Source organism: Mirounga leonina, unplaced genomic scaffold (assembly GCF_011800145.1).
Source record: "Mirounga leonina isolate KUSES-001 unplaced genomic scaffold, KU_Mleo_1.0 Mir_53, whole genome shotgun sequence".
NCBI classification, from domain to species: domain Eukaryota; kingdom Metazoa; phylum Chordata; class Mammalia; order Carnivora; family Phocidae; genus Mirounga; species Mirounga leonina.
The window spans coordinates 3,385,449-3,399,877 of record NW_023270807.1 but is presented as its reverse complement, the minus strand read 5'-3'; positions in this window follow the sequence as shown (position 1 = coordinate 3,399,877).

Here is a 14,429-nt window from a genome sequence, read left to right as displayed (position 1 = left end):
CAGGCTTCCCGCAGAGCAGGGAACCCGATGTGGGGCTCGATCCCAGGACCCTGGGATCATGACCTGAGCTGAAGGTAGACGCTTAATGATTGAGCCACCCAGGCGCCCCAGACACGGCTTTTAAAGCAGCAATGGTAATCATGTTCAAGAACATTAAGGAAGGGGCGCCTGGGTGGCTCAGTTGGTTAAGCGACTGCCTTCGGCTCAGGTCATGATCCCGGAGTCCCAGGATCGAGCCCTGCATCGGGCTCCCTGCTCAGCAGGGAGTCTGCTTCTCCCTCTGACCCTCCCCCCTCTCATATGCTCTCTCCCATCCTCTCTCTCAAATAAATAAATAAAATCTTAAAAAAAGAAAAAAAGAACATTAAGGAAGATATGGAAAAGGAAAGGACTTGAAACGAATGAAAAGATAGGGAATCTCAGCAGAGAACAGAAATTGCAGAAAGGCCATAATGGAAATTCTAGAACTGAAAAATACCTGGAAGAAAAAGACTAAAAGAAGAAACAGCCCATTTTTACCTTTGGTCAGCATCAAGATGTGATGCTTCTTTTGACACCATCATCTTCTGGTCATGAGGATAGCTAGCCCAAGGATGGGGCCCACATGCTGTAAATGGCAGAGCAAGAAGATGGACAGGCCCTGGGTCCTTAATGATATCAGTCAGCCACTGGATTAGCCAGCCTAGAAACTTCCCTGTGGCCAGGATTCTTGTATTAGGGGGGGAAAAAAGTGCTTACCTAAGCAATTTCCATTTGGGTTTTATGTGACTTACATGAGAAAGCAAGCATTATTAAGTTATAACACTACAATTAAGAACTTGGCTTAATTTTGTTTAACCCAAGGTTTACCAAATGCATGTGACCCATCTTTTTTTAGCTAGTATCTAAGGAAATGTCGAGCACACTTAGGAAAGTCCTGTGTAGACTCCAGTTTATACCTTCTAAATCTGTGCCATTCGATTATATCACCTGTAGGATAGTAAAGGCCACAGGTTGTTTTGATCATACGACAATGTGGAATGCATACCAACTGTCCAAACTGATGATTTTGAAGTCTGCCTGGAATCTACTATTAGAAAATGTCATGCTTGCAAATTGCTGCAAACCCTTGTTACTCCAAGTGTGGTACATGAGCCCGCAGCAGCCACCTCGTACCCCAGACCCTCTGAATCTAAGTCTGCATTTAAACAAGACTCCCAGAGGATTCATACACACATTGGAGTCTGAGAAGAACTGCTGTAGACTATACGCTGCAGGGTAGATGTTAGCTGTATTATGAGTGAAAACAAAACATGATACTTAATTTTTTTAAGATTTATTTATATGAGAGAGAGAGAGAGAGTGCAAGCAGGGGAGGGGAAGAGCGAGAGGGAGAGAAATCTCAAGCAGACTCCCAGCTGAGTGTGGAGCCCATTTGGGGGCTTGATCCCAACCCTGAGATCATGACCTGAGAGGAAATCAAGAGTCAGACCTTTAACCGACTGAGCCTCCTTGGCACTCCCCTTAGTTAATTTCTTAATTTGTTTTCAGAGACCTTCAGATAATCATCTCATTTGGCTTTCACAGTAATACTGAGTTAAAAGTTTTTTTAACCCCTGTTTACAGAAGAGAAAATGAGGTTCAGAGTAATAAAGTGACATTTATTATATTAAGTTTCTCTAGTCCTATAGTAGGTAAAAAAGTGGCCAATTCATTGTTGGGATGCTGTTATGGTTTTTGATGATGCAGACATTTGATGTCTAACCAAACTAGGAAGTCAGTCCCTGCCACCCCTTTGAACATCCTTTCCAGCTCTGCTAGGATTGTGTTCCTCTCTCAATGCCCAGGGCTGTCTGTCCCTCAGGAGGAAATATATGACAATCCAGTTCACACAGGTAGCCCCTCCTGTCTGCTTAGCCAGGGCTCAGAGGGGTCTCAAGCCCCTGAGTGGTTCAGAGCCCAAGGCTGAAGAGCTGGGATAACACATTCCAAGTCTAGAAAGCCAGATGGGTCCTTAACACCAGCCTAACAAGGACTTTTAAACTCTATTCTGGTTGGAATGGCCCATTCTAATCAATTAAAGGATCAAGACGAGGATGGTATTAGGCTGTGATTGACAATAATTCAGGGTTAGTGAGAAAAGAACAGAATATTTATTTCTTAAGAAACTTAAGTATTATTTAAATCTAAGAGGTTTTAAAAAATATCATAATGTTGGATTATTTGCTTGGCTATTTAATGGTTACTTTATTTAGCTGTTTGATAAATTGTCTAAGTTGTAAGGCAAGGATTATTGGTAAGGTACTAGCTATAAAATTTGGTCTAAGATATATTAGGAAGACCCTTCCCAGACTATGATCACTCTGCTCTCTCCATCGCAACCAAAGCCCAGCCATCCTGATGGCTTGGTCCTCTGTGTTCCTCACAAACCCCTCAACACACAGCACGTGTCTCTTCCACTGGGATCCTTGATATCAGCGACTGGGTTTTCAGACTCCTTTTATTTTGCACAGCCCACAGCTCAACCCCTGCACCCAATCACCAAGCCCTATTGATTCTACTTCTTAGCTTCCCTCAGCTTTCTTTTTATTCCTTCAACTGAGGCCTGCATTCAGGACCTCCTTTTCTCTCCCTTGGACTCCTGCAATATTTTAGCTCTCAGCGCTGTATCAGTTAGCTTGCTCTTGGCTGCAAGAAACAGAAAACTCAGTAAGTTTAAGCAGAGTGGTTTCAATAATGAGGAAAGTCTGTTCTTTTTATTTGGGGAAAAAACTCCTTTCCAGAAAGCCTTCCAGAAGACTCTCCCTCAGGGTTCACTGGCCAGCATTGGCTCACACATACATGCCTTAGCTGCAGGGGAGGCTGGGAAGGCCATCATTTGGCATTTTCAATCTCCATATTGGGATTCAGGCTCTGCTAGTGCAAAGGAGAGAAGGCTGAAGGGGCCGTTTCTACCTTCAGCATAGGAATAGGGACGCAATAGTGTCTGCCTCAAAGTCCCTGTCTGGGTCTCCCCACTCCTTTAATCCATTTCCAACACTGCCATTATTCATTCATTCATTCATTCATTTAGTGATTCATCCATTGCTGAATCAGGTTAATTTTCAATGGCCATGGCAGCAGGGAGCAGATAGAGAATAGAGATCTGTATCAACTCTCACCTGCTTCCGCCTACCATCAACATATATCAAGTCTGTTTGTATTTTATTGGCTAAAGCAAGTCACACAACCACACCTAACTTCAAAAGGGCATAAAAGTGAGATCATCCTTTGTGCAGGGTAAGCGCACTCAACAGTTACCAGATTCAACAAATATTTATTGAGCATTGAATACATGCTAAGCAAGGCGCTGGAGGTGTATTGATAAGAAAAACAAGTAACTGTTCTGAAAGCATTTACAGTCTAGAAAGGAAGAAAGTCCTTCCGTTACGCCCTCATGCTAACATATAAGGACATCACCTGTACCACCTCTTACATTTTCATTGCATTAAAAACAAAAAGAGACGCCTGAGTGGCTCCGTTGGTTGAGCGGCCAGCTCTTGGTTTCGGCTCAGGTCATGATCTCAGGGTCCTGGGATCCAGCCCTGTGTCGGGCTCCACACTCAGTGGGGAGTTGGCTTGTCTCCCTCTCCCTCTGTCCCTTGCCCCATTCACGCTCTCGTGCTCTCTCTCTGTGTCTGGAATAAATAAATAAATCTTAAAGAAAAGAATTGACTCTCTGCTTGCATAGGCCGTAAAGCCTTAAAGATGTCTTCTCCCTCCCTGTAAACCTAATACCTAGAATGGGGCCTAGCACTGGTAGAACTTAATAAATGTTTGTTGAATGATACATGAAATAGGATGGGCTCAGTTATAAAGAACAGGAAGCCTAGCTGGTAGCCGCCTAAACAAACAGAGCTTGTATTGTCAAATGGTGATGAGTCTAACAGCCAGCAGCTGCTGTGGTTGGTTTCTCTGGACCCAAGCTCTTTCCAGCTGTAAGCTATGATATGCTTGGCTTGTTGGCTTTTTCTCCTTGTGGTTGTGCCTCATGGTTACAAGACGGCAGCCACTGCCCCGCATAATGTATTCATATGTAAGGTGAGAAAAAAATCAAAAGGACGATGTCAGGGGGCTCCCCTTTGGTGACTCCTTTATCACAGAGAACGAAAGTTCTCCTAGAAGCCACCAGTAGCTTCTGTGTCACAGCAAAACATGGATCACAAGGCCACCCAAGCTTCGAGTGAGGCTGAGAGAGTATCTGCATTTCCAGTCTCTGTGGTTGGACATGGCAAACAAGGGGCTGGGAATGGGTATAGCCATTTTGGGTATAACCAACTGAAAGTGCTCTCCACAAATGCAAAATATATGCTCAATAAATATTCATTTGTGGAAGTTCAGATTTTTATGATCTGGTTCTTTTTTTTTTTAAGATTTTTAATTTATTTGAGAGAGAGCAGAGCCAGTGGGAGAGAACAAGAGTGGAGGGGGGAGGCACAGAAGGAGAGGGAGAAGCAGGCTCCCTGCTGAGCAGGGAGACAGACAAGGGGCTCCATCCCAGGATCCCAGGATCATGACCTGAGCTGAAGGCAGATGCTTAGCTGGCTGAGCCACCCAGGCACTCCTTATGATCTGGTTCCTTATGGATTTCTAATGACATACAAAGAAACTTCATCATTGTTGCGTTGAACCAATTTGAGTGCATCTTCTGTTCATGCTGGCCCCCTATGCCAAGCAAGTTATATGAATTTTCTAACTTAGGCTTTACCACCTTATGACAAAGTAATTATCAATCTCTGTTTTACATATGAAGAAATTGAATCCCACAGTAGTTAAGCAACCTGTCCAACCTGCTCACTTACCAGCTCGTAAATGATGAAAGAGGGCTTGAACTCCAGTGTCTGAGTCCAGAGCCCATGTTCTTATCCTAGAACTTCAGGTCTAGAGGGGAATGGAGAGCTCATTAGAACAAAGCCCTTTATTTTCATGTTGCCAAAGCACAGAGATGGGAGGTAACTTGCTCAAGGTCACACAGCAAGTCCAAGTCCTGACTCCCAGGCCATGGTTCTTTCTTTCCCAATGGGCTGCTCTAGTTAGAAATCTCACAGATGGGGCGCCTGGGTGGCTCAGTTGTTAAGCAACTGCCTTCGGCTCAGGTCATGATCCCAGGTCCTGGGATTGAGCCCCGCATCGGGCTCCCTGCTCTACAGGAGGCCTGCTTCTCCCTCTCCCACTCCCCCTGCTTGTGTTCCCTCTCTCGCTATGTCTCTCTCTGTCAAATAAATAAAATCTTAAAAAAAAAAAAAAGAAATCTCACAGATTCGGGACGCCTGGGTGGCTCATCAGTTAAGTGGTTGACTCTTGATTGTGGCTCAGGTCATGATCTCAGGGTCCTGAGATCGAGCTCCATGTAGGACTCTGCGCTCAGTGGGGAGTCTGCTTGAGATTCTCTGTCTCCCTCTCTCCCTCTGCACCTCCCCCCATCTCTCTCAAATAAATAAATCTTTAAAAAAAAAAGAAATCTCAGGAAAAAAATGAAACAAGATGAAACCAGAGAGGGAGACAAACCATAAGAGACTCTTAATCTCAGGAAACAAACTGAGGGTTGCTGGAGTGGAGGGGAGTGGGAAGGATGGGGGGCTGGGTGATGGACACTGGGGACGGTATGTGCTATGGTGAGCGCTGTGAATTGTGTAAGACTAATGAATCACAGACGTGTACCCCTGAAACAATAATACATTATATGTTAATTTTAAAAAAACTCACAGATTCACTGATCTTTAAAAAGACAAAATGCCAAACTTGGGATCCCACAGACAACTCAGTTTTCAAAACAAAGCATTTGACTAAAGGTTTGGCAAATTAGAACAAATTGTTTCCCTTTTTGGAGTCAAAACTTGGTGATGAGTCGGCTCAAGCTCCTTTCCTCATCTCAGGGGGAAACTCCAGTCTGTACAATACTTTCCGGTTCTCCAGTGCTAAGAGAAAGGAAAGAACGAATGGTTAGAGCTTCAGCTGGGACTGAGATCACTTCAGACTCCGAGCTCAGGGCCCAGAAATGCCTTACTTGTGGTGGTGTTTCAGCGTGTCCTGTGTAAGAGCACAGCCTTGGGAAGCCTCTCAGTAGAGTAAACGTGTCTGGTTCAAATCCCACTTCTGCCACCGACTCGCTGTGGGAGCGCACTGTGAGAATCAAGTGGGGCTGAGGTGCAGAGAGCCCCTGGCACAAAAGGGCACATGGGAGAGGTCAAGCCCCTCTCCCCGGTCCTCTGCTACTTCCCCTCTGGACTTAGAGCCGAAGTGCAGCCAGCAGCCCGCCTAACAAGCAGGGCCTGCCTTGCCCACACCACACCCTATCTCAGGAGGGTCAAATTCCTTTTGCCAGCAGGACTCAAACCTGCTGGGGGAAAAGTTTGCTTAAATTGACAAGTCATTTGGGTGTGACATTTCCAACCCTGGAGAGAGAAGGTTATAGGCATAGGCTCTTGAATCACATGGCTGTTTGGATTTCGGCCCTGATACTTCCTCACTCTATGTGTCCTGGTGTAACCTCCTTGTGTCTCATTTTCCCTCTCTGTACAATGGGGGTGATGACAGTGCCTCCCTCGGGGGCTTGTTGTGGGGGTGAGATGAGCGAACACGGGCCCAGAGCTGAGGACTGTGTGTCTGTCCTCACGGGAAGCACAGCGTTCACGGTCGCTGTGAGCTTGTCGGACCCTTCAGTCTCTTCCACGACATTTCTCGTCTCGGCATTGAGTGTGGGTGTGATAAAACATTTTCTCTGCTTCTTTTAGGGGTCAGGACAATTGGGCAAGTGGCTGCACAGGCAGCAGAGTGTGGTGGAATAGCAGACAGTCACAGAGAACTCAGGAGTGCAGGGCAGGAGACCTGGGTTCCAGTTCTGGCTCTGCCACCAGCGCCCATGTCTCCTTCTTCCTCTGGGCTTCAATTCCTGGCTCATAAAATGTGGGGGTTGGAAGAGGTGACCCATCAGGTCATTCCTGGCCTTAGCCATCCGTGCTAATCACGGCCATCCAAAAGTCTTCCTGGAAGCCTTAAATAACAAAGACTGGCAGGAATCTACATCTTAGTGAAGGTTCAGAATCCTGTAATTTGGGTTTGAGATTGAAGAACTTTCAAGATCTCCCAGACCAAGAAGCACAGATAGGAAGGAGGAATAGCAGTCTTCTCCTCTGGCAAACTTGAGGAGTCCCTCTAGCTTCCCTTGGACACAATGTGACTTCCATCCTCCACCTTTTTTCTCCAGATACCATCATAAACAAGCTCCCAGATCCTTCACACTCTGAAAGAAATTCATTCAACAAACATGCACATTCACCCAATGGGTACCCTCTGTGCACAGGGGGGGCACTCTGCTTGGGGGGTGGGATAGGGCAGACAGAAGACACAGCCCCTGCCTGTGGGGCCAACATTCTAGCAGGGCAACCAGGAGCATGCAAAGTAAACAAGTAGGATCCATAGTAGAGCACGTGGAGTTAGCAGAGAGTTGGATTTAACTGGGTGAGGGTTTTGCAATGATGAGGATCTAGCAAGCTTGAGGTGCAAGAGGTGTAGACAAGAAAGGAGCTCTAAGAACTAACCGTGAAGTTGAGGGTGGGACAGGAGGGGAGGCGGGGCTTGAAGGGGACCGTGAAAAGGTGATGAGGCCAGTGACCTTGGGGCCCGTGGGGCCCGTGGGGCTGAAGGCTTGAAGGAATGAGCTAGGAAGAAGTTTGAACGTGGGATCTTTGGAGGGTCCAGGGCTTGATCTTGGGACTGAGTAGCTAAGCCATTGCGGGAGAGATCAGGGAACCACAAGGCCAGGACACCAGTGGATGGCGAAAGCACTGGGCATCGAGCATCGTGGGCAGGACGAGTGGAGAGGACAATGAGCAGGGAGCTCAGACCTTCAGGGAATCTGCAAAACTGACAGCGGTGAGTGGCAGAGCTTGTAAAGACATACTTAACAGTGCAATTTAATGTTACATTTGGGGAAGTCCTCTCCTGTTTTTGTAAGAACTACAGGAAGAGAAGGAGCTGTTTCTGTCACAAAAGGCAGGCTTGAGCATTAAAGGGTGGGGAAGTACCTGGGAGAATCTCATTTCCTCAAGGATACAAGCTGTCAGCCTAAGAGATGCTGCTCTCCTTGTGCAACTGAAAGCAGCCCAAAGCTGGTGGGAAGGTATTTCATTTTTAATGGGTGAAGGGTCTTCTTGCTTCCCCTGAAATACCAAGGATGGGAAGCCTGGGTGACTGAGCCAGTTAAGCGTCTGACTCTTGGTTTCAGTTCAGATGGTGATCTCAGGGTCATGAGGTCAAGCCCCATGTGGGGCTCTGCACTCAGCATGGGGTCGGCTTGGGATTCTCTCTCTCCCTCTCCCTCTGCCCCTCTCCCCACGCACTTGCACTCTCTCTGTCTCTCTCTCAATAATAATAATAATAATACAAAAAATAAAAAAAATACCAAGGAGATAGCCCCCATTTCCACAGAAGCTTGAAATAATCTAATGATCATTTATGAGTGTCATCTACCAAAAGCCATTGTTTGAGAGGCCTTGGTGTAGAGGAGGTAAGAATATGGGCTCTGCCGGGGTTTGAACCTCAGCTCTGCTCCTTACTCCTCTTCCCTTCACCCCACCTGGACAACGTGGGGCGGGGGTGGTGGTAATAACACCACCTACCCTTCCGGCCTCTGAGAGGCAAATGAGCAAATAGGTGCAGAGGGTAGCCTGGAGAGCGGGAAGACCAAAAAAAATGTTGGCTAGGTATTCTGATCTTTCTCATCCCTGTTGGCAAACAAACAGGCAAATAAAAACCGACTTGGAAAGGCCCCATGCCATTCCTATTGCTCTGTGTGGAAAACCAGCTAGAGAGTAAAGCTGAGACGTCAGTCCTTCCTCCACTCATTGCAGTTTACAAGCTGCTGGGAGGCAGTGTGGCCCAGGGGCAGCAAGTCCACTGGGCGTGAGGAGCCCTGGGTTTTAGTTCCTCCTCAGCCTCCGAGGCCCAGGCCAAGTGCGCTCAAGGGCACGGCTGGTGTCTCTGAGCCTCACCTTGCCCACCTGCAAAGTGGGCCAATCATCCCACTTAGGCCCACAAAAGGTTGTTTTGACCAAACCAGGAAAGGCTCCATGAGGGTAAATGGTAACTCTCTGGAAGAGGGCATGTGGCTCACTGTGTTGTGGGCCCACCTCCTGTGTGCTGGGCACGGAGGTGCAGAATCCGGCCTGTGGCATCTCCCCTCCCCAGAGGTACCCAAAAGACAAGGTGTATACCCAGATGGCCAGAGTCTCTGAGAGAAAGTGCGAGGGCGGTCAGATTACAGGAGGAAGGAGTGCTTTTATTGTTAGGTCTATGAGCAGATTTGGGGAGAACAGAATGATGGTGTGGAGTGTGATAAGAGCATTATCCTTCCAGAACGTTATCCAACAGAGGGCCCTCCTCATGGAAAATGACCCGAGCTCCAGGCCGTTCGCTATAGCATGTTTTATAGCAGCCTCAGTTCCAAAGCCCCCCGAACACCCACCAAAATGAGCACGGGTTGAATACATGGGCTATAAAGCAGGATAAGGAAAATAAGTTCTCTTAGTGAACCGACATGGAAAGACTGCTGAGAAATACTAAGGAAAAAAAAAAAACTAGGTGCAAAACAGTATGTAGGATGCTACCATTTTTTTGTCCAAAAAAGCAGGGGAGGGGCACCTGGGTGGCTCAGTCGTTAAGCGTCTGCCTTCGGCTCAGGTCATGATCCCAGGGTCCTGGGATCGAGCCCCGCATCGGGCTCCCTGCTCTGCGGGAAGCCTGCTTCTCCCTCTCCCACTCCCCCTGCTTGTGTTCCCTTTCTCACTGTGTCTCTCTGTCAAATAAATAAATAAAATCTTTAAAAAAAAAAAAAAAGCAGGGGAGAGTCTCTATGGAATATATATATTTATATAGGCACAGAAGATGCTAAAACTAGTTATAAGAAACTTCCCATTAGTTGTCTCTAGGAAGGGGAGGAAGAGGAAGATCACTATACATCCATTTGAACTTTTTGATTTTGAGGCCAGGTAAATACAGTATCTACGGGGGCTGGTGGAAGGAGGGGGAGAGAGGGTGAGGAGCACTGTGTGGGCTCTAGAATCAGGTGGCAGCATAAGTCCTAGCTTCACCACTTCCCAGCTGTGCGACCTTGCACAAGTCACTCAATCTCTTTAAGGCTCAGTTTCTGCACGAAAGGAGCATGATAATAAGTATGGAAATAACTCCTGGTAAAACCCACCTGGACTCTTGGGAGGCCGAGGCTGAGTTCAAAAGCACTCAGATGGAAAATGGTGGTTGTAGCTCTTTAACCAGCCAGGACTTCCTACCCTCCAGATCAGCTTCCAAACTTCTTGGAGGGACTACCAGTTCTTCTCCATTCCCATGCCATGCCCCAGGCACCCGGCCCAAGGGAGTCCCTGTGCCTCCAGGGTACCAGGTCAGCTGGGTGGGGGTGAGGGGAGGGTCCTGAGTCAAGTGCAATACAATTCTTCCTCCCAGAGGAAACCCCTGCAGACTGGTTGCTGGGCTCTCTGGTAACCGGGTTCAGATCCACTGAGCCCCACATCCCTTCATGCCGGGCTGCAGGCCCTGACTGTTGAAAACAGCAGTTCTCGAACACGAGCATGCATCTGAATAGCTGGTGCACGCCAGATTCCTGAGCCCACCCTAGGACCTAGCGTGCCCGCTGAGGCCTCCAAGATGGAGCTCCAGCCACATCGCCGGCGCTCAGTCCCACACCCTTTACACTCCATGTCTCTCCCCAAATCACTCACCTGTCTTCAAGCACGTTCAAACCTTTCGTTCGCACTCCATGCTTCTGATTTCGAGGATCCCTTCCTCAAGAGAGATTTCCCCAGTTGCCTAAATGAAAGCCCATCTTGACGGAGGCCATGAAAATACCTCCTCCTCCAGGAAGGCCCTCCGATTTGGGCTTCCTTCCCCTTCCTCCTGGCATCTCAGACCCAGAATTTGCGTCTACCATAGTACCACCAGGGCGTCCTTGAATTAGAAGTATCCTCGATAACGAGGAAAGCTATGACTTGCAAGTGCATGAATGTGGGGTGCTCTGGGTGCTCGGCACCACTCTGTCCCCAGCCCCAGAGACACGTTGCATCTCCGTTTTATAAAGAAGTGAGGTTCAGGGACATGGGAGTTTGCTCAGGGTGTCCCACCTGATGGGTGCTGAGCTGTGATCCATCCTAGCCTTTCTGGTTGTTTCTGTGTATATGCTGCCCGCCCCCTTGGAGATGCTACACTCTCTAAGGGTGGCCCGCAGTTTCTTCCCCTCCATCAGGGCCAGGCATAGTCTGGCCCCTCAGGGAATGCTAATTCTGAGCCCGGGATGGTCCTAAGAAGGAGATGCTGGGGGCAGGGCCCATCCCTGAGGAATCTGTGTGCAGGTGGGGGTGGCAGTGCAGAGGCCAACAGGATGGGTCTGGGTTGGGGCAGAGGGGAGGGGGCGGAGATGAACATCCTCTGAGGGAAAAGACCGTGTGATGGCACAAGACAGGGCAGATACGGTTCCTACCTAGGGGAACTCAGGGAATTAAGGGAATTTGCTAGAAATAGCCAGGCACAGTGCCAGAAGGGAGCAAAAACGGTCTTCCTTTTCCATCTCAACATTTCAGGAGGTTCCTGTGTAAGAAAACTGCATATAGACTCCTCCACGTAGGGATGCACTTTACCACCGATAACACTAAGCTATTCATTGAAGAATTGTCTGGGAAACACTGGGGCAAACTCAATGTCTAGCAACAAGGAACTGGTGAAATCAGTCAGATTTGCGTATGATAAAACACTCTCCAGCCCAAGAAAGGAGGAGGAAGTCCTCATTGCTCTGATACGCCACAATCACCAAAATATATTTTAAGCAAAAAATGCAATGTGCATAATCAGGGAAATCAAATTTTAAAGCATGATGAGTTATGATTTCACACGTACCCGCCTGGAAATTTAAAAAAACTGTTAATTCCAAGTATTGGCAAGGAAGTGGGGCAAAGGGAACTCTCAAGCATGCTGGCAAGTGTGTGAATTGTCACAAGCACTCTGGAAAACAGTTTGGCATCATCTACTGAAGCTGATGATGTGCATTCCCTAGGAGCCTTCAAATACCCGAGGGAGATCCGAACCCAAGGGCCCACCAACCCCCACCCCCTTAAACATACACACCAGGAAAGAAATGATAAACAACATTCATAACAGGACTGTTCCTAGAAGCCAAAAATTGGAAACAACCCAAATGTCCTTAAATAGTGCCATGAAAAATTAATGGTGTTCTCTTAATACAATGGAATTCCATACTGAGTGACAATGAACCAGCACAGCCACACACGTCGGCATAACCGAATCTCAGGATCATAATCATGGGTGGGACAAAAGCAAGTTGCATAAGACCACATGCATGATATGCTTCCTTCTCTTCAAAATCCAAAAAGAGAAGACAGCGCACCATATTTATTGTGTGCTGACTTAAACATATGGCAGGACTATAAAGAAAAAAAAAGTGCATGATAAGTATAACATTCAGGATAGTATTTGGGGTAAAAGAGGTGGGGGGGTGGGAAGGGAGGGCAAAAGAGATTTTTTAAAAGCTCTGCTTCTTTGGGACAGGTGGCAGATACCAGATGGCTTACTGTATTGTGGAGTTTTTTTTAATTTATATATTATTGTATAAGTGCTATTTTTGTATCTGCTCAATATTTAATAAAAACAATTTTTAAAATAAGGCCTAGACCAGTGTGAACAGTATGCTGCCGCTTGTATAAAAGGGACACAATCACATGCACACACACCGGTATTCACGGATCTCTGGAAGGTTACGTGTGTAACTGGCAAAACTGGTTGCCTCTGGTAGGGGAACTGGGAGACTGGGGAGAAGGAGGGAAATTTCCCTGAATTTTTAAAATTTTGAATCCCATAAACCAACTTAAAAATAATAAAGCTCTAAGACAGAGAAACGGGGGGCGGGGGTGGGGGGGAAGAAAAGGGAGGGTGTGAGGGAAGGAGGAGGAGGGACAGGGGGTGGAGGAAAGGACTGGCTGGACTCTGGGTGCCAAAATCTTCTGGGTGTGCCCAGGGTCGCACGGGGAGCCAGAAACCCTGCTGGACAGCCCAGGGGAGCCTGTGTCCTCATGCTACAGCTCAGGCCTAGAACCAGGTCACTGTCTCACCCCTAAGGACAGGGCCGGCTTCAAACAGTTGCCCACATCAAGTCTGGCTCTGCAATATTTTGTTTCCAAACAAAACTTCCTTGGGTCTCTTTCCCTGACCCTGCCTTCTTATCTCAGACCTTCGCCCCACCGGAGATTCGAACAATTCTTTTGAAGTCGCTTCAGGGTCTTCTGAGCCTCCATCCTCGATGACTCTGAAACGTGCTTCTGCGTCATGAAGGGCAGTCAACAGCAAACAGGCTCTCTTCAAGCCCTCTCTACTCCTCCCCTGAAGGACTTCACCAAAACCTGCTCGCACATCCTTAATTCACACTGAGCTACCTCTAAGTCACAGACACGTCCCCAAGGACCCTGACCTGAGAAGTAAAGACACAAAACAGTGGCATCAGCCAGTAAGCAAGGACGGATTTGGACACAGTGTGCAGGAGGTGCCTTTTGCCCTGCTTGCCGACTGGTGTGCTGGCAGCTTGGGTCCTGCATAAGAGGTGGCCCTGAAGCTGGCCTCAGTCTCCCTCAGCCCAACCGCCAGGAATAAGGAGAAGAGGGCCAGGGAGGGTTGTGTTACTCTGAACCAAGAGGCACCTTATTTCGCCAAGAGCCAGTGCAGGCATCTGGGTGGCACCGAGAAATGGGTTCCGCAATGGAAAAGCACCTTAGCCAGGTATTGTTGCATAGCAGGGGAGAAGCCTTACTGTATAATGGAGCTTAGGGGAAGCCAGTCAACAAGCCTGCCTAGAGCAAAGCCCTGGGCCGACAGTGCTCAGTGTTGGTAAGGACATGGAGCGGCGGCCGGACTCCCATACACTGCTGTGGGAGAGCAAACTGTACAACCAATGGAAAACGGGTAGGAACTCCTAAAGCTAAACACATAAATGTTATGCTCAAGCTAAATGCTTAAAGCCAAACCCTGAGCCCTAGCACTCCTGGGGATATTCTGAAGAGAAAGGGGTGCCGTGTCTACAAATTTGCACGAACAAGAATGTTCGCAGCAGTGTTACTCATGCATGAGAGCCCCACACCAGAAACAACCCGACGCCCACCCACAGAAGAACGGACCAACACCCCGCAATGTATTTGTACAATGGAAGACTGTTTCAAAGCAAACTAGAGCTATATGCAAAACAGTGATGGGGTTCAGAGACATAACGTTGAATGAAAGAAGCCAGACGCGAAAGAGCACATATTGTATCCCTTATATGAAGTTCAAGAACAGGCAACACTAATCTATGGCCATAGAAGTCTGGACAGTAGTTACCCTTAGAGAAGGGGGATATTGAC